The 20,570-nt window shown below is 46.7% G+C and overlaps 1 protein-coding gene across 2 annotated transcripts in view; it reads left to right on the forward strand.

Annotated features, from left to right (window-relative positions):
• The first annotated feature begins 6,663 nt into the window (after nt 1-6,663).
• Nucleotides 6,664-20,570, forward strand: part of LOC122934099 (interleukin 1 receptor accessory protein) — a 269,414-nt gene continuing 255,507 nt past the window's right edge. For both annotated transcript variants that reach the window (XM_044289289.1, XM_044289290.1), the window contains exon 1: nt 6,664-6,881. The gene's annotated coding sequence lies outside the window, so the exon portion shown is untranslated. The remainder of the gene's footprint in view (nt 6,882-20,570) is intronic.

Raw genomic sequence — 20,570 nt, forward strand, 5'->3', positions numbered from 1 at the left:
ACAATACATCTGTATTGTAATGCATTGCCTGTTTGGGTACTACAGTGAATAGTACACTAACAGGCTGCCTAGGAGACCCAGCCTGAGGCTGGATCTACTGGGCACCCGTAGAAGGCAGGTCCTGATGCTGTGCAAGGCATCGGGCTGCCTTCTGACACATCGAGTCCCCGCCACAGCAGTGCGGGGACTCGATGCGCTCCCTCAACCGACACAAACCCCTATGTCGCAGTCAGCACGGACAGTGGCATAGAAGAGGTTAATCCGCCAGCATCGGCTTTTGCAGCGATGCCGGCGGGTACAGCAAGGGCCTGGCTACCGGGCCCTGCAGTGATCGGGTGCACACCGCTCCGGTGCCTGCCCGATCACCATGACGTACTATTACTAGTGATGAGCAGCAGGGGCAATATTCGAATTTGTGATATTTCACAAATATTTGGGCGAATATTCGCAAATTCGTTATTTCCTCTCCAGTCATTATTTTCTTGATTGCGGAAATCGGCAATTTAAAAATTTGCATTACGAAAATTCGCAATCAACACTACTCCTAAAGCCTTCTCATTGGCCCACAAGCTAGAAGCAGAGAGGGATCATGTGTACTGATTTAAAAAAATCTTGAATATTCGAAATTACGAATATATATCACTATATTCTAAATATTCGAATTCTCGAAGTGCCAATATTCGCGATAAAAATTAGCAATTCGAATATTCGTGATTAACACTAACTATTACGTCAAATTGCGGGAACGCAGTGGCTTCCATGACATAATAGTACATCATGTGTCGGGAAGGGGTTAAATATAGAACAAATTTCAAACTGCCAATATGTAGTGCAAATATGAACATGACTGAACAACATCAGTGTTTATGCTCCTTGCGTGCCATGATTAAACTTAAACGCCAGGAACACAAGTTTTTCCACAGTCTCGGGCTTCAATGCAGATCGGTGGCTTGTTACTATGTTGCCACTAGTGCTAAATGCCCTTTCTGAGGGAGCACTCATGGCAGGAATGCAAAGGTATTTCTTGGCAAGGCTTGCCACCCTGGGAAAATCAGCCTGGTGCAGCTTTCACCACACCAGTGGGTCAGCTTCTCCTTCTACAGCCAGTGCCTGCAGGTAACTCTTAAGCTCAATTTCAATTGCTTGTCTGTCAGTGAAGGCAGCTGGGCTTCACTCTGGGCTTCTCCAGCAGCTCCTGTGCGTGTGTGTGATGGTGGTGACTCTGTGGCAGACACAGCTTGCATCTCTAGCAGTGCCTGAATTTCTGCTGCTTTTGTCAAGATGAACTCTCTTCGGTCAGCAGCTATATATGATGATCTGAAGCGTGGGTCTACAAAGGAGGCCATATCCAGGAGGTCATCAGTTGCAGGGTCTGAGTACTTCTCATTTAAATACTCGAGGATGTCTCTCTTCATGTCCTTCGCCAGTTGTCTGTCAATGTTATCATCAGCTAGAGGAAGAACTGTGGTGTTTAGAAGGTGGAGCACAGGTTTGACATACGACACACATACTCTTCTCCAGACAGAGCATCTGTGAACTCCAACAGGGGATTGAGGGTCTTGTTCATAGATTCTAACAGATCAATGTCCTGCCAAGTTGGTACCCGGTTTTCCTATCTGCTTTCAGGATCTGTGATATGGCCTTCTCTTGTTCAAGAACCCGCTGAATCATCTGCTGTCGAGACCCCCATCTTGTTGGTGTTTCAGTGAGGAGGCAGGTTTGGCTCAGCCTGGGCATTAGCCATTTCTCTCTTCCTTTTCTAAGTGTAAGAAAAGGCACTCACTATTTTCTTGCATTTGCCAATTGCATGTTAAACACGGGCGTCTTTCACACTTCTCTCTAAGGACAAAATTGGAAGATATTATTTACACAGTCAACCCCTGCATAATGTTGAACTAGTCTAGGACTAAACGAAACGTTTACCTACCGATGGCGAGGTGGAGCCTGTGGCCCAAGCACTGCAGTCTTGTCCAGCCGTTCATTTCCACTACTTTCACGATATTTGCGCCATTGTCGGTGGTTATGCAGACTTGTAACTCTTCTTTAAGTCCCCATGACTCCAGCGCTTCCTTTAATCCCTGAGATATCAGTTCACCCGTATGATCCTCGGGGAAATAAGCTGTCTGCAGGCATCTGCTGCACAACTTCCACTCTTCATTGATGAAGAGAGGGCTGTGAGACTAATGTAAGGCTCCATTGTGCGACTCGACCACAAGTCCGTAGTAGTTACATAGTGTTTTATGCTCCAGAGTTCTTTCTTCACTTGCTTGCAAACTTTGTCATACAGTTTGGGCACTTCAGTTTGGCTAAAGTGTATGCGGCTAGGTACCTCGTAACTTGGATCGAGTGTCTTAATCATGTTCTGAAAGCCGCTTTTCTCCACTGTAAGAAACGGCAACGGTGTCCTTACAGGTAGAGGGTAATGGCATTTGTAATATCAAACCACTGCCGATTCTTTTTGTCATATGGAGTGCCTTTAGAATATGCTTTTAAGATATCAATCTGCTGCTATGCAGGGCCACCTTTTTTCTTTACACTGGACTGACTGGGCATTTGTGGAGGGCGCACTTTGGCTATCTTCGTATTCCAAAACGTGCTTCGTTTTGAGGTGATAAAACAAACTAGTTGTCTTCGCTATTATTCTCGCCCGGCATAGTTTGCAGATTATAGTTTTCTGCTTAACATCCGACTCCTTAAACCCAAACCAGGTCCATATGACCGACGTCGCACCGGTCTTCTTTACAAGCACCTCCTCCCCACGGGTAAGCTCCATGCTTTCTAGTCGACCAAAACAGGCACAGCTTGATGACATCTAGGGCAGCAGCAAACAATTTTAGCAATCGAGTATTAATCGAGTACTCTAATAAGAAAAACCTTCTCAAACTAACGTATTGCTAATTGCTTTATAAAAACACTATTTTTATTTCTTACAGACTGTGGTATAGCAAATCATCAGCCCCATGCCATTGCCATCATCATCCATGTCCCCCAGCCAGCGCCATCAGTCCCATGCCATTGCCATTATGATCCATGTCCCCTAGCCAGCGCCATCAGTCCCATGCCATTGTCTTCCTCCATGTCCCCCAGCCAGCACCATCAGCCCCATGCCATCATCCATGTCCCCCAGCCAGCACCATCAGCCCCATGCCATCATCCATGTCCCCAGCCAGTGCCATCAGCCTCATGCCATTACCATCATCCATGTCCCCCATCCAGCGCCATCATCCATGTCCCCCAGCCAGCGCCATCAGCCTCATGCCATTGCCATCATCCATGTCCCCCAGACAGTGCCATCAGTCCCATGCCATTGCCATAATCATCCATGTCCCCCAGCCAGCGCCATCAGCCCCATGCCATTTGCCATCATCATCCATGTCCCCCAGCCAGCACCATCAGCCCCATGTCATTGCCATCATCATCCATGTCCATCAGCCAGCGCCATCAGCCCCATGCCATTGCCATTATCCATGTCCCCATGCCATTGCCATCATCATCCATGTCCCCCAGCCAGTGTCATCAGTTCCATGCCATTCCCATCATCATCCATGTCCCCCAGCCAGCGCCATAAGTCCCATGCCATTGCCATCATCATCCATGTCCCCCAGCCAGCGCCATCAGCCCCATGCCATCATCATCCATGTCCCCAGCCAGTGCCATCAGTCTAATGCCATCATCATCCATGTCCCCCAGCCAGTGCCATCAGCCCCATGCCATAGCCATCATCCATGTCCCCCAGCCAGTGCCATCAGTCCCATGCCATTATCATCATCATCCATGTCCCCCAGCCTGCGCCATCAGTCCCATGCCATTGCCATCATCCTCCATGTCCCCCAGCCAGCGCCATCAGCCCCATACCATTGCCATCATCCATGTCCCCCAGCGAGCGCCATCAGCCCCATGCCATTGCCATCATCATCCATGTCCCCCAGCCAGCGAGCGCCATCAGCCCCATGCCATTGCCATCATCATCCATGTCCCCCAGCCAGCCAGCGCCATCAGCCCCATGCCATTGCCATCCTCCAACCGAACCAAAGCCACCCCCCCCTTCCCCCCCTGGTAGATAGGGGCCCCTGCTAATATACTTACCTTTCCTGTCCTGCAGGGTACGCGGCTGGCTGATGGAGTCTGCAGGAGACGGACAGCGTCTTCTTCCCAGCATGCACTGGGAGGGACCTGACGTCACACACAGCGTCAGCCAGCGCGCTGACAATGTGTGCACGCAAGGCCCTGGCCCAGTGCAGCGTGGTGCCGAGTCCGGAGGCCACGGAGCGGTGAGTGAGAAACTTCTTCAATTCACTACTGCTCCGTAGTCATCTATCGCAATAGGGCGATATAGACAAAATCTATATCGTTCGTTTCCCAAATTGATATTGTATATCGTTTATATTGCCCACTCCTACCTCCACCCCTGTTCTTTCTTATGTAGTGGGATCCTGTTTGGGGAGGTTGGGAGCCCCCTTATTATATTAGTTGTGTCAGTGCATTGTTTTCTCTCCGCTTGAAAATCCGGTTTCTGAAAACCAGAAAGTGCAACATATTCTTTTATTCTATTAATCTGGTTTTATTCTCCGATTGTTGTTTTTGCCTGAAGTGCTGTCAACCTTCACAGAAGCCCCATGGACCACAGGGACCTGCAGACTGCAGAAGACTAATTGCTTTCTATAAGGGCTTGTTCACACGACCGGGCCGTGTTTTGCGGTCTGCAAATTGCGGATCGGCAAAACACAGATGCCGCCTGCGTGCCTTCCAGAATTTGCGGATCGGAATGGACGGCTCTTTATAGAAATGCCTATTCCTGTCCGCAAAACGCACAATAATAGGACATGATTTATAATTTTTGCTGGGCTACGGAACGGAGCAACAGTTGTGGACAGCTATCCGCATCTTTTGCGGCCCCATTGAAGTGAATGGGTCCGCACCCGAGCCGCAAAAAAAAATGCTGCTCGGATGCGGAACCAAACCACGGTCATGTGTATGATCCCTAAGAGAGTGATATCTTTCATTGCAATCCTTCCTGTGATAATGAGAAGACGGCTAAAAAGCGATCACAACAAAACAGTCAGCCTATAATGAGGCCTGGAGGTAAAAGAAATACTAAAAATACTGCTGCCGTTATCTGACCCCAAAAGCAAATTTAATTAGGGCCATGAAAAATGGAGAAAAAAAAGACACCTACTTACTGCTGCTCCATCCCCACTCCTTCCGGTCCTCTGTGGACTGGAATAGTGACGTCCCGATCACAGTCAACCACTGGTCTCAGTGGTCCCCTGCTGTTCATGCACAGGTGGCTGCAGTGTTCATGTGAATGATGAACAGTGAGTGACTGCTGCAGGTCTGGAGAGGATCAGGATCATAGTCACTGATGGAAATCACTGACCAAACACTGACATGTGATTGAGGCATAAAGGGGTTCTCCGAGACTAGGAGCTCTTTTTGATATAGTCAGACAAGGTTCAGGGATTACCCCAAAAAAAAAATGAGTCACTTGTCGTGGCCTAAATGGTGATGTGTGCTGGCATTCACCCTTCTGGTCCAACAATTGGGTGGTTCACTTTGCCCCCTTTTTTTTTTTTGGACCAAATATGCTTATGGTTAGGGCTCGTTCACACAAAAGTTTTTTGCGTTCCGTGTACGGTCTGTATACGAAACCATTCATTTAATAGTTCCTAAAAAAACAACTGAATGTACTCTGTATGGATTCTGTATTTCCATTCCGTTCAAAGATAGAACATGTCCTATTATTGCCCGCAAATCACGTTCCATTCAAGTCAATGGGTCCGCCAAAAAAAAAAAACTGAACACATGCGGAATGTATTTCGTATGTCTTCCGTATCCGTTCCGTTTTTGCGGAACCATCTATTGAAAATTTTATGCCCAGCCCAATTTTTTCTATGTAATTACTGTATACTGTATATGCCATACGGAAAAACGGAACAGAAACCAACGGAATGGAACCGGAAACACTACTGAAACAAAAAACGGAAAAACTGATCCGTTAAAACACTGAAAAAGCCATACGGTCGTGTGAACAAGCACTTATAATGAGAAAACGAAGACGCAGCGCTGGATCCAGTACTGGTGACATTGGCTGGACACTACTGAAGGGGTCCATGGGGTTCTACAATGGTGCCCATCATCTGAGATGGTGCTGTGTGCAGTGGCATAACCCCTCAAAACAATGGAATCCCTAGTGAATCAGGTCAACACAGCCTGGCTGGCATCATGGGGGTACAGCTGGCATGTGAGGGCACGGTGTCCTCCCTGTAATCGCTCCTGAAAGTAGCTATCTGGCTGTAATGTCTTCCCCTGCTATCTGAGAACCTCCACATCCATAACCGTGAACCGTTACTCAGAAGCTGAGAAGGTACAGTGCTCCTTATAGTGAAGGGCTGGAAACCGCGGTCACCAGACGGAGCGAGCGCCATAGTGTGCACTGCGCTTTAAGTTGAAACTGTCATAAAAGCAGCTGCTAATCACCTCGGCTTGTCACTCAGCAAACTATGAGGTTACACAATATCCTTTTCCTGCCTATGGAGCCGTGAATCACAAACTCTGTCAAACCGCCCTCACTCATCATTTACCAGAAGCTCCGGTTCTGCAGCAGCCACCACCTACCGCCGGGATCCTCCCCTCTAACCCGAAGCGGGGTGGAGAGTTCCTTCTGTCCAGCCGTCAGCTGGTCTGAACCAATCAGCAGACACGGGGGAGGTGCCACTGGAGCGGGCAAAGAAGAGGCAAGCAGGAGAGAGAAAAGTGTCATGGAAAGTGTCTGGGTGACCCGCGGCAGGGCTGCGGCTGATACTCCAGGCGGGTGTGCGGAGACGCAGAGCACAGCTGGGCAGAGGATTTACTGCTGACTGGGACTGGAGCAGCTGGCACAGGTGAGCCTACGTGTGACAGGGGCGCCAGTGTACTTGGAGTGCAGTCTGCTGGGCACTCACAGCTGGCATAGTGACGTGATATAAAGTGTGTCTGGTGATGCTGCACTTGGAATGGGTGACTAGATGTGGCTTCTGTGTATGCCAGTGCCCGTCTATGTGGTGGCACTGAGCTGTCAGGACCAGGATGGATGGATGGCAGTGTCCTCATTACATGAGATTGCTCTGTCCTGGGCAAGACTCATGACTAAGGCGGACTGCCCCAGCTCCCTGGCATTGAGAAATACTGTCACTGTCACCTCTCTTCCCTCTGTGGTGATGGTGAGCAGGAAGTTTCGGGTTTTTCTGGACAGAGCAGTAAGATTTCTGGTTCCTTATGTCAGAATCTGATCATAGACCTGGAGATTGAACTGGGTATACCCGGGACAGCGGGCACAGGCTACAAGTATTGCAGAAAAAAAGGTGCCAGTATGCTATGGAAATGTATATATTGTGCTAGTCCTCCAGCCCCCCATGCCTCACTCATTGGTATTGCTGCCTGGTAGTGCCCTGCTCTCCACCTGCTTGCCGTATTGCTTTCTTAGATGCCATCCACTCCTTGTACAGTACTTGTCTTATTTTTTGCTGTTTGATGCCCACGCACTGGTCCCTTGGAGCACATCGGCACTTTACTGTATATATAGGACACAGCCATATGGAAAAGAATGATGAAGTGTGGCCGGCTCCTGCCGTCTGGACCTCTCTGGGTAATTGACTGACGTCTTGCATTGATTTGTAAGCTGTCATTCACCTTGGGGTGCATGAGCCTGAGCACTGCGAGTGAAATATATATATATATACACACAAGACGTCATTCGCATACAGTAAGAATGAAGGCCAAGAGGCCCAAATCTCCAGTCCCCGGCACTTAAAGGGGATGTACAATCAGGATTTTTTTTTTCTGAAATAGGCCAGGTGCCACTGGTTTTACTCCCTGGTAAGGCCCCTCTCACATGAGCGAGTTTTCGGCATGGGTGCAATGAGTGAAGTGAACGCATTGCGCCCGCACTGAATCCTGACCCGTTCATTTCAACAGGTCTGTGTACATGAGCAATTTTTAATTTTTTTTTCACCCATCAGTTCTGCGAAAATCTCAGCATGTTCTATATTTTGCGTTTTTCACGCAGTCCTGGCCCCATAGAAGTGAATGAGGCTTCTGTGAAAAACGCATTGTATCCGGATGTAACCTGGATGCAGTTCGTTTTTCACTGATGGTTGCTAGGAGATGTTGTTTGTAAACCTTCAGTTTTTTTTTCACGTGCGTGAAAAACGCATCAAAACTGATTTCACCCGCGTGGAAAAAACTGAAACACTGAACGCAATTGCAGACAAAACTGACTGAACTTGCTTGCGAAATGGTGCGAGTTTCATTGAACGCATCCTGATGCAATTCATATCGTTCGTTTGAAAGAGGCCTTAAAGGGTTGAGGAGGATCGCCACCATGGTGGCTCAGTGGTTAGCATTAGTGCCTTGCAGCGCTGGTGTCCTTGGTTCAAATCCGGCCAAGGACAACATCTGCATGGAGTTTGTATGATCTCCCCATTTTTGCGTGGGTTTCATCAGGGTACTACAGTTTTCTCCCACACTTCAAAGACGAAGACATACTGATAGGGACCTTAGATTGTGAGCCCCATTGGGGACAGTTGGATGCTAATGTCTCTAAAGCACTGCGGAGTATAGTAGCGCTATATAAGTGCATACAATAAATAATTGGCTAAGTACATGTTTACTGGCCACACAACCGCTGTAATTGTTTTTTCATTGGGCCTTTATGAAACATTTTCAACCGTTTTTTCCTCCAGTTTCACTGCATCTACAGACTATTGCTTTCTGCTTCACACCGAATCCATCAGGGAACTGCTCTGATGGCCTCATCTGTACCCGTTTCCAAACAGCTCATATGCCCTCATAGTTGAACTGTTATCAGTTTCATAATATAGCTATGATGAGTGTTTATGAGCTGTCAGGAGGTCTGAGATAAGGGCGACAGATCCAGCTGCTCTCTGGCGGGTTTAGGGTCCATTCACACGTCCGTAGTGTATTGCGGACAAGAATAGGACATGTTCTATTTTTTTTCGGGAGCCACGGATCAGAAGATCGGGGCCGCGCTTCGGAAATGCAGATGCAGACAGCACACTGTGTGCTGTCCGCATCTCATCCGGCCCCATAGAGAATGAATGGGTCTGGATTTATTCCATAACGTTGCGGAACGGATCCCGACCCATTCTTCGGACGTGTGAATGAAACCTTACTGTGAAACAAAAGCAGTAGTCTGTAGATGCAGTGAAACAGCATTTTAACATGTGCACGCTACAGCCACCAGACCCATGTAACTGGCGGGGTAGCTGCCTCAGGACAGGGGGCTGTTCTAAATGGGCATCCTCTTTTAAACTAAATGTGACGTGATGACGGACCCGATTATGCCATGAGTCCTGCTGTAGCAAATTCTCTTCAAGGATTTTATTTGGACTGTGCAATTTTTTATAGTCACGTCATTACGGTTTGCTTTGCCTGCTTTAATACATTTCCAATAACTGCTATAGTGTTGCTGTTTTACCGACATAGAAAAGTGGGATATCGAGGAGATTTTTATATTCACATTATCATCCAGCTCAGTGGGGTTGTGATTTCTAGAGCTTGCCATACATAAACCAAGGATATACATATAGTAAAAGAGTCGTCACACTAGTGTAGACTATATCCTTAAAGGGGTGGCACTTCAGAAAATGGCATTTATCATGTAGAGAATGGTAATAAAAGGCTCTTACTAATATATTGTTATTGTCCATATTGCCTCCTTTGCTTGCCGGATTCATTTTTCCATCACATTATACACTGCTTATATTCAGGCAGCGATGGTCGTGTTTGCACACTGTAGGAAAAAGTGCCGTCCTATGCGCTCACCCCTGATCTCTGCCGCCAGAGAGGCCGACGCTTTTTTTTCTATATTGTGTAAGCATGGCCACCGCTGCTGGGTTACAGGGTGGTCGTAATCCCTGGATATGAACAGTGTATGATGTGATGGAAAAATTAATCCAGCCAGCAAAGGAGGCAATATGGATAGTCACAATACATTAGTACCTTGTATTGACTTTCTCTACAAGTGAGACACCCCCTTTAAATAAAATCTATGTTGATTGACAAACCAGACAAAACACCACTATGCGACTTTTCGGGTGAAAAAAACCCTTCATCGGACGTGAGGGTGTATATATCCAAACTGGTCAGTAGTGTAATGTCACACAGTGTTTGTTCGTTTCCATTAGCCCTGTACACATGGGATGGAACAGTATGGTGCACAGTCAACCATTGCTTCATCTAAACTTCTCCTCCGATCGTGCAGTGAAGAGGATTGAGAGGGCTCCAGACCCACAGTCTAGCGATTGAGAGGTCCCAGTGGTGGGACACCCAGCAATAAGAGATTTATCACCTATCCTCTGCTTAGGTCATAAGTGTCAGTTGTGGGACAACCACTTGGGGTTATCTCATGACTGATGTAAAACATGAAAATCAGACATCATATAGTACATGGAGGCTGTCCTTTCTCGTGGGGGGGGGAAGCTGTCCTTTCTCGTGGGGGGGGGAAGCTGTCCTTTCTCGTGGGGGGGGAAGCTGTCCTTTCTCGTGGGGGGGGAAGCTGTCCTTTCTCGTGGGGGGGGAAGCTGTCCTTTCTCGTGGGGGGGGAAGCTGTCCTTTCTCGTGGGGGGGGAAGCTGTCCTTTCTCGTGGGGGGGAAGCTGTCCTTTCTCGTGGGGGGGAAGCTGTCCTTTCTCGTGGGGGGGGGAAGCTGTCCTTTCTCGTGGGGGGGGAAGCTGTCCTTTCTCGTGGGGGGGGGAAGCTGTCCTTTCTCGTGGGGGGGGGAAGCTGTCCTTTCTTGTGGGGGGTGGGAAGCTGTCCTTTCTCGTGGGGGGGGGGGGAAGCTGTCCTTTCTCGTGGGGGGGGAAAGCTGTCCTTTCTCGTGGGGGGGGAAGCTGTCCTTTCTCGTGGGGGGGGAAGCTGTCCTTTCTCGTGGGGGGGGAAGCTGTCCTTTCTCGTGGGGGGGGAAGCTGTTCTTTCTCGTGGGGGGGAGCTGTCCTTTCTCGTGGGGGGGAGGCTGTCCTTTCTCGTGGGGGGGGTTGGCTGTCCTTTCTCGTGGGGGGGGTTGGCTGTCCTTTCTTGTGGGGGGGGGCTGTCCTTTCTCGTGGGGGGGGCTGTCCTTTCTCGTGTAGGGGGGGAGGCTGTCCTTTCTCGTGGGGGGGAGGCTGTCCTTTCTCGTGGGGGGGAGGCTGTCCTTTCTCGTGGGGGGGAGGCTGTCCTTTCTCGTGGGGGGAGGCTGTCCTTTCTCGTGGGGGGAGGCTGTCCTTTCTCGTGGGGGAGCGGCTGTCCTTTCTAGTGGGAGGGGCTGTCCTTTCTCATGGGGGCTGTCCTTTTTGCTGTAGCTCTCTCTGTTACTGTCACAGCTTCTAACAGTAGATATAGCTGGTAGCAGTTAAAGGATGAAACTGAGCATGTGTGTCCATCCATTTTATTGAATAACTGCATGCAGGGGCGGACTGGCCATTGACCTTACAGGGAAATTTACTGGTGGGGAAATGAGTCCACCTGAGTCCTCCTCATGGCCACTGGCCAGGTGTACATAAACAACTCATGCTCTCATGATAGGGCAGTATTTCATACTGCACTCTGGTATTTGGTTTTGCTGGGGCGATATTTTGTGCAGCGCTATGATATTGCTGGCCCCGCCTACTTGTGGCATGTGTTGACCCTTCCTACTTGTGTTGCCCCACCTTTTGTCAATTTGGGGCCACTTTAGTTTTTTTCCAGTTTAAGTTGCCATTCCACCCTTGAGTGCATGGCTATACAGCTTTTTTAATTACACGCATTTACAAAAGTATTCAGTTGCTTGTTTGGAAAGTGTTGAATATTTTTCGTGGGACAAACCCTTTTAGCAATGAGCTATAGTTTGTCAGTAGTCTTAAAGGGCCTATCCACACTTTGCGTTTTGATCTTTGCTTTTATCTGAAACTGGGACTGGCACCAAGAAAAGGAGCATAAAATGCCCAGCTATGTCTCCATTTTTTGTTTTGGCTGCATCAAGGTTACAGAGTGTCAAATGGGCCTAAGAGAACTAGGGGGAGTTCATAAGAATGATTCTACCACTGAGAAAAGCCAAACCAGTATACCCTGCACTGTGCACTGTCTGTAATAAAATGGCTGCAGCGATGTATCGTTCTTGTGTCACCACTTTTACAACAAGCTGTGTACGCTCATTGCCAAAATAAATGCGTCAAGAAGTAGTTGTTGGAATGGAATAGGGCTGCACGATATGGGAATTTTTTGCGATTAGGGCCATAAAAATTGCGATAACGATATGCGATGCAATATTTTAAGGGAATTATGCTAGAGGTCTATTTGCACTGTTATGGAGGGGATCTGTGGATGGCACTGTTATGAAGGGGATCTGTGGATGACACACTGTTATGGAGGGGATCTGTGGATGACACACTGTTATGGAGGGGATCTGTGGATGACACACTGTTATGGAGGGGATCTGTGGATGACACACTGTTATGGAGGGGATCTGTGGATGACACACTGTTATGGAGGGGATCTGTGGATGACACACTGTTATGGAGGGGATCTGTGGCTGACACATATATAGCATCTTATGCTATGTGCCATCCACAGATCCCCCCTCCCCCCATAATAGTGTCCCTGCAGTGTGAAGGGGCTGGGGGCCGGCATCTGTATTAGGAATGACAGTGGGGACCGGAGCAGTCCCTGTATTCTAATGCACCGGCCCCGCTCACTGTTGTATAATATTATCTAACATGTAGGCATTGTTAAAATATAATAATCCTGTATAATCCAGCTGTATTACTTACAGCTAAATTCTGTAGAAGAGAGGAGGGAGGAGGCAGGCCTGGGAGAGCCGGCATGCGGCGCGTCGCTCACTACGTCACGTGCCCGAGCCGCCTGCTTCATTCATAAAGTAGGCGGTGCCGGTGCATGACGTAGTGAGTGACGCACCACTGCCCGCCCTGTCTCCTCCCTCCTCTCTTTTACGGAACTTAGCTGTAAGTAATACAGCTGGATTATACAGGATTATTATATTTTCACAATGCCTACAGGTTAGATAATATTATACAACATTGAGCGGGGCCGGTTCATTAGAATACAGGGACTGCTCCGGTCCCCGCTGTCATTCCTAATACAGATGCTGGCCCCCAGCCCCTCCTCCCTCTGTGTATAGGTAATTGCAGCATTTTTGGGTCTGCCAAATCGCCATATTGCAACCGTTGATTATCGCAATACGATTGCTTTGGCGATATATATCATGTAGGCCTAGAATGAAATAAAACTTACAATATTAGAGTGAAAGGATATGTTTATTGGGAAAAACTGTACAAGTGAAAGGCGGCTCTAGGACCCTGTTCAGCCGCCTCTAGCCTGGATATAAGATGAGATATGGTTGGGCATGGCGGCATACAGGTTCTGTGTGGTATCCTGCGGCACATTTGCCCACAGATGAAACAGCAGGGCCTGTAGATCATGCACACTGGCAGGTTGCAGAAGCCGGTGCCCCAACTGGTGCCATAAATGCTGGATTGGCGATGAATCTGGTGACCAGGCAGCCAAGGAAGAGTTGTGATCTGGCAGAGACATTCCTGGGAAACCCTTGCTAGGTGAGCATAATTCTTCTGAAAAATGCCAATTGGAAGCCCTACCATGAGAGGTAACACTTGTGGCCCCAGGACGTCCTGCACATATGGCTGAGCTGTTATTACCCCTCGTATCACTACTAGAAGTGACCGACTGTCATATTCGATGACTCCCCAGATCATCACACCAGCGGTTGGGGCACAGCAAGGGCAGGATTGATGCACTCGCAATACATCGACTACGTTTTTTCAGAAATGCTGCCAGTATAGAGGAAGCTGACGTTACCCATTTGTTGAGTATATTCCATCCTATAACTGTTTTCTTGTTAGGCACTTTTTACACTACACTTTTGTAGTATACCCACGCTATGGCCCCTTCACACCTGGGATTGTTATGGGTCCCAGAATCCAGACCCCCCACCAATCGTAATATGATGGCATATCCTAGCGATAGTAATACTCCTTTGAATAAGCACTGGTATTCCGTGACAGTCCAGTGGTCTACTACATGACTGTATATACCATGCAATGTGCAAAGTTTGAAACTGGGAAATTAGTATCTTGATCGTGGGTGTAGGCACGCCCCCTGTACTAAATGAATTGCCCTTTTTCAAACACAATCTATTAACGCAGAATTAATATTTTATTCCCAGATGTGAGGGATGACTGTTGGACTGTTCGTATCATTCATGTCACGGTTGGTTTGTCACAGCCTCACTTACTATCTGTCTAACAGATGGTGGGTGCTGTCATATAGCTTTACTACTAATATTTTATCACAGTGTGCATCTCTGGTTGGAAGGTATCAGTTTTTCACACATGACTACTAAAAGGACCCTGCGACTCAAACCTGATGATGATGGAATGCATCACCCACTGACGGTAAAGTAAATGAACCGATAACTTGATCGAGGTCACTTATTGATTTATAAGGGTGGGTATACAAATAAAAAAAGGTGTAGATACTGTAAAGCCATCAGCTCCTATGACCAGTGTTGAAGAACGGCAGGGACACAACAAAGTCACTTCAATCCCGTTTATTGGTAATTCCAGCCAATTTACAGCCGGGTCAGGTAGTCAGTCCATAACACACGAACAGAGTAATACCAGCTCGGGTCTCACTGAGAACCGTCCTCAGGCCAGCGTTGCTTCACACACACCTTGTGCTATGTGATCTGTAAGCCTCTTAATCATACAGACACATCCTGCTTCTTGCTGCTGACTTTTAAATGAGAACCGTGGACATGGGCCACCTATGAAACCCAGAGTGGATCGTGATGAATAAGCACCCACCCAGCTCTTTGCCTATTCCCAATAAAAGCCAGGCCTGGATTAGCTGATACCAGCTATACTAGGTCCCAACAGCGTCCACTATCTATCCTAGTGGACACACTAGGTATTGGCTTTCACTCCACCAAGGCTGGACACCTTGGTGGCACGTCTCAGGTGAATCGCAGCAAACCATTATATGCATCACCTCTAATAGTTTTCCTTCACTATTCTAGTAGACATATATCTTCCCTCATATATGAGGCCTGTCACTGCCTCGCAATACCCTCTCTGACAACATTTGTGAAGGGAATGGGAATGCTTAATCCATTCCTGTAGTGTTAATTGAAGAATCATACAGTGACACCATACAAAGTGCCACAGTCAAATGGTCATGTCTTAGCCCTGGGACTCAATCATATAGAGAATATTTGGACCAGTTATGAATTTTGATAGGAAGACTGTTTTTAACATCTAGCATAAAGCTAAAACAGCTTTCAACAGCAAGAGTGTGGTGTGGAGGGGTTGCTGTGCTACCTCAGGACCTGAACATCTTGTCACTGTTTAATGATCCATGAATTTTACAGGACACCACAATAGGAAAGGTGGAACTACACCAGCAGCACAATAAAGCTGCTATTAAATCCCTGTAATGAAAATTACTTTCTGTCCCAGTCTGTACAGCAAAGCTTGCAACTAAGATGAAGAAAACAGGCTGAAAACATGTCTGCCTTAAACGGATTGTCCGGGTTCAGAGCTGAACCCGGACATACCCTTATTTTCACCCAGGCAGCCCCCCTGAGGCTATCTCATGCTCTGATGCGCTCCTTTGCCCTGCACGCAGGGCAAGGTCTCTTTTGTTTTCAATCACACACTGCCGGGCGTAAACTTCCGCCCGGCAGTGTGTTCGGTGACGTCACCGGCTCTAGCCATTTTACTGGCTAGGGCAGCACTAAATCCCGCCCATCAGTGCCGGTGACGTCCCCGGGCTTCCTGGCAGCCCCATGGAGAGCCCTAGTACGTCACCGGGTCTCCAAAAAATGCCTTTGCCCTGCACGATTTACCGCAGGGCAAAGGAGAGCATCGGAGCATGAACTGCTCCGATGCTCAAGTTAGGGGGGCTGCCAGGGTGAATGTGGAGGTACGTCCGAGTTCAGCTCTGAACCCGGTCAACCCTTTTAAGTGTGTGCTCTAGTGGCATTTGTGAAAACTGCAAAATTTTATATATAAAGTGAGGAACAGAAGTATTTGAACACCCTGCGATTTTGCAAGTTCTCCCACTTAGAAATCATGGAGGGGTCTGAAATTTACATTTGTAGGTGCATTCCCACTCCGAGAGACAGAATAAAAAAACTATATTTCAGGAAATCGCATTGTATGATTTTTAAAGAATGTATTTGTCTTGCACTGCTGAACATAAGTATTTGAACACCTAGGAGAATCAGTGTTAATATTTGGCACAGAAGCCTTTGTTTGCAGTTACAGAGGTCAAACGTTTCCTGTAGTTCTTGACCAGGTTTGCACACACTGCAGCAGGGATTTTGGCCCATTCCTCCACACAGATCTACTCTAGATCTGTCAGGTTTCGGGGCTGTCGCTGAGCACCACGGAGTTTCAGCTCCCTCCAAAGATGTTCTATTGGATTTAGGTCTGGATATGCTTGATATGCTTCTTATGGAGCCACTCCTTGGTTATCCTGGCTGTGTGCTTCCGGTCATTGTCATGTTGGAAGACCCAGCCACGACCCATCTTCAATACTCTGACTGAGGGAAGGAGGTTGTTGCTCAAAATCTCACAATAAATGGCCCCATTCATCCTCTCCTTAATACAGTGCAGTCGTCCTGTCCCCTTCGCAGAAAGGCACTCCCAAAGCATGATGTTACCACTCCCATGCTTCACATTAGGGACAGTGTTCTTGAGATGCAACTCATCCTTCTTTTTCCTCCAAACACGACGAGTGAAGTTTAGACCAAAAAGTTCTACTTTGGTCTCATCTGACCACATGACCTTCTCCCATGCCACTTCTGGATCATCCAGATGGTCATTTCTTCAGAGGGGCCTGGACATGTCATGACTTGAGCAGGGGAACCTTCGGTGCAGTGCATGATATGAAACCATGACGGCGTAGGGTTCTACCGACAGTGACCTTTGAAACTGTGGCCCTAGCGTTCATGTCATTGACCAGCTCCTCCCTTGTAGTTCTGGGCTGATTCCACACCTTTCTTATCATTAGTGATACCCCACGAGGTGAGACCTTGCATGGAGCCCCAGTCCGAGGGAGACTGACATTCGTCTTTAGCCTCTTCCATTTTCTAACAATTGCTCCAACAGTTTATCTATTTTCACCAAGCTGCTTGGCAATTGCCCTGTAGCCCTTTCCAGCCTTGTGGAGGTCCACACTTTTGTCTCTGGTGTATTTTTTGACAGCTCTTTGGTCTTGCCCATGGTAGTAGTTGGCGTCTGACTGACTGTGGGGTGGACAAGTGTCTTTAAATAGCTCAGACAGGTGCTACTAAATTAGATTAATGAGTGGAGTAGAGGTGGACTTTTTAAAGGCACAGTAACAGGTCTTTGAGAGCCAGAATTCTTGCTGTTTCTCAAGTGTTCAAATACTTATATACAGCAGTGCAAGACAAATAAATTCTTTAAAAATCATACAATGTGATTTCCTGAATTTTTTTTTTTTTTTACAAATTTCAGACCCCTCCATGATTAAAGGGTTAAAGGGCATGAAAGCAGCACCATTTCTAAAAAGTAGGTTTATAATAGAAAATTGCAAGTAACATAATTTTCTGCTGACATATTCCCAACCACAATGCACAATAACTGAGCCCTTTTTCTCCAGTGCAATGCTTTGCGTGCCTTGTTTGTCAGCTTGTGTAGAGAGAAGTCTGTGTTATGGTGGTCTGCGGCTTGTGTAAGTAAAAGCTGTTTCTAAAGAAGAGTAAAGCCAAGCAGTTTTTTCCTTATGTTTTCATTAAAAAACATAAAGCACATGTTGTGTAATCCTCCGCTCACGTCTCTTCCCAGCCGGGGGCCTATAAGACACACTTACAGGCTAGCTTGGCATTTTGATTGGCTGTGTGCTGTGTAAGGATGCAACCGGAGGATTAAGCTACAGGGCTTCTACTATCTATAGACCGCTGTTTCTTTGATAAAACTTAGATTTTAGATTAAGAACATAAAGAAGCTTTATTAGTTATATAACACAATGGGTCTGCAGTACAAGGTCACAAGAACAATACATAAAATTCGCCTGCAGTGAACTGTTTTGGGTAAAGTCATAATGGGCCTGAGATTTAAATCAAACAGAAAGAAACTTTTCCAAATTTTTCTTTAGAAAATGGTGATTGTTACTAACATTTGCTAGTTTAATTTTAAAATAAAAACGACACTGTGTCCAGACTGAAAACCTGCCATCCGTTATATGATGACCCCCTGTTCTTTAGTTATGCCACTGCTTCCTAAATGCTAATCCCAGGACTGCTAGTGGGAACATGGAGGCAGTACATATTTACCGTACAAGGCAGGTTCAGGTCCAGGCTGGCCCACCAGACATGATAATGGGTCATAAAGGTTCAGCAGATACAAGCACATTTAGGGCTGACGAGCAGTTGTCACTAGGATCTACTTTTTATGTGCTGGATCGGAAATGATCACTAAGCGTTTAATAAACTTTTCATAAATAAATACTGCAGGTGAATACAAGAAAATTTGTAATATATCTTATCAGAGAGAAATGCTTCTTTCTTCATCTATAAAGCCCTATTCCTGCCTTCCCTCTAAACTAGCATTCACTCAGAATGATCTGCCAAATCCATCTTGATCTCAAACCTTTATATTATACTTTTTATTTTTTTTATCCATTGAATTACAAAGTTGCAAATTTTGAGGATCGGTGTTGCTTTAAGCTGAGAGGACTGCAGTTTAGGGGGTGCTTCCTTTTAAAGTTACTGCATTAAAAAGATTATTGTGTTGTCTAAATTAGATTTCCCTGCTGGCGGTGCTAATGCATTGACAGCCATAGAAAGGGTTTGCCACCAGCAGTAAAAATGGCACTGCGAGTGACAAACGTAACCGTAAATATTTCATTCAAAGGTTTGAATAAATCATCCAGAAGAAACGGCATCCTCCTTGTAATCAGCTAAAACCGATCTGCGATATATTATGCATTGATTTCCCCTTCTATGAATGAGCAAAAACAGTATTCTAAATTCACATCTGTGCGACAGAAAAAAAAGCATCCTTTTATGTGCTCTGCAGGTGCTTTAACTCCATTCATATAAATTTATGGAAATATCAGAAAAAAGATTCTGTAAGAAGTCCGAAAAATCTATATTGCTGTTGTTGCAGGTTTTGGCATGTAAAAGCTGTCATTAATTTGAGTTGCATCCAGCAAGCCATGACATATCCCTACAACACCCCTCAATGTCTTGGAGCAGCAGTTTTCAGCACAGGCCTTATTCTTACACTACAGGTTTGGAGAAATCCAAAACATCAGATATGATGTATTGAATGTTTAACAGATTCTCCAGGAAATGTTCTGCTTTTGGGGTAACATTCACTTTAAGGGCTCATGAACATGTGCTGCCTGTGCCGTGTCTGAATGGCCGACGCTGGCGGAGGCAGACCCATTCAACTACGGAAGCACTCCTTAGTGATTCCATGCCTCCGCTCCATATCTTCTGGATTGCGTACTCAGTCACTTGAAATGGCCTTGTGCGTGAAACGGTGCGCACATGGCCAGTGCCTGTATATTGCGGGCCACAATACCGGCTTGGCCGGCACAGATTCGTGTGCTTGAGCACTAAGTGATTAGAAATCTAGTAGTTGGACAGCTTGCCGGTGCCTTCACATGCTGCAGATTTTTCTGCAGAAATTTCTGCAACTGAAACTGGTGGCAATCACATGGATTTCAGGTGAATGGAAATAGTTTTCAGTCGCAGTCATTTTCTGCCCAAAAAATCTGCGGCATGGGAAGGCACCCTTACCGAACCTATCAACTTCAAGGTAACATTCGACTGATCTCCAGAAAGTTCCTGCCCTTCTGCTCCTGTTGGCCTTGCTCAGCTTCATTTGATTTGACTTATCAAACTATACTTCAGTATTGCGATATGCGCCCACAGTAGCACTTGACTCATGCAACAGTGTTTTCCATCCAAGTGCACAGTAAAGACTGAAAACTTTCAGTGGCAATTTTTTTTGTAAGATTGCATTTTACATTTTTTGGGCTAACAATCATTTTTTCAATTGGTCTTTGTTAAAAATTTTCAATATATATTTTTTTTGTCATAAAGGGTTACGCGCTCTCTCACACGAGCGGATGCCGTACAGGTAATCCGCTGCGTGAAAGACAGCCAAGCCCTTTACCGGACAGCAGAGACACGGAGCATAAATGTTTTACTGCGAAATCACAGTGAGATAAAGTTGGCACTGTGATTTTGTAGTAAAAAGATCACAGAGAGGCACGGAGCATTATCAATGATGTTAATGCTCGGTGTCTCTGCTGTCCGGAACGGGGCTTGGCACTCTTTCACGTAGCGGATTCCACTCACGGCATTCGCTCGTGTGAAAGAGCCCTAACTCTTTGCCTAGCTGTGAGCATAATACTTTCACTTTAAGCCGTTATTTGCTGGCTATGTATATCCCTTATCTCTGAACTGCTAACAGCTAATAAACACCGATTTAAGCAATATTCTTATCAGGAAGATAACAAAATTGAGCAATGATAAGTGTCTGTGAG

This window comes from Bufo gargarizans, chromosome 4 (genome assembly GCF_014858855.1).
Source record: "Bufo gargarizans isolate SCDJY-AF-19 chromosome 4, ASM1485885v1, whole genome shotgun sequence".
Lineage (NCBI taxonomy): Eukaryota > Metazoa > Chordata > Amphibia > Anura > Bufonidae > Bufo > Bufo gargarizans.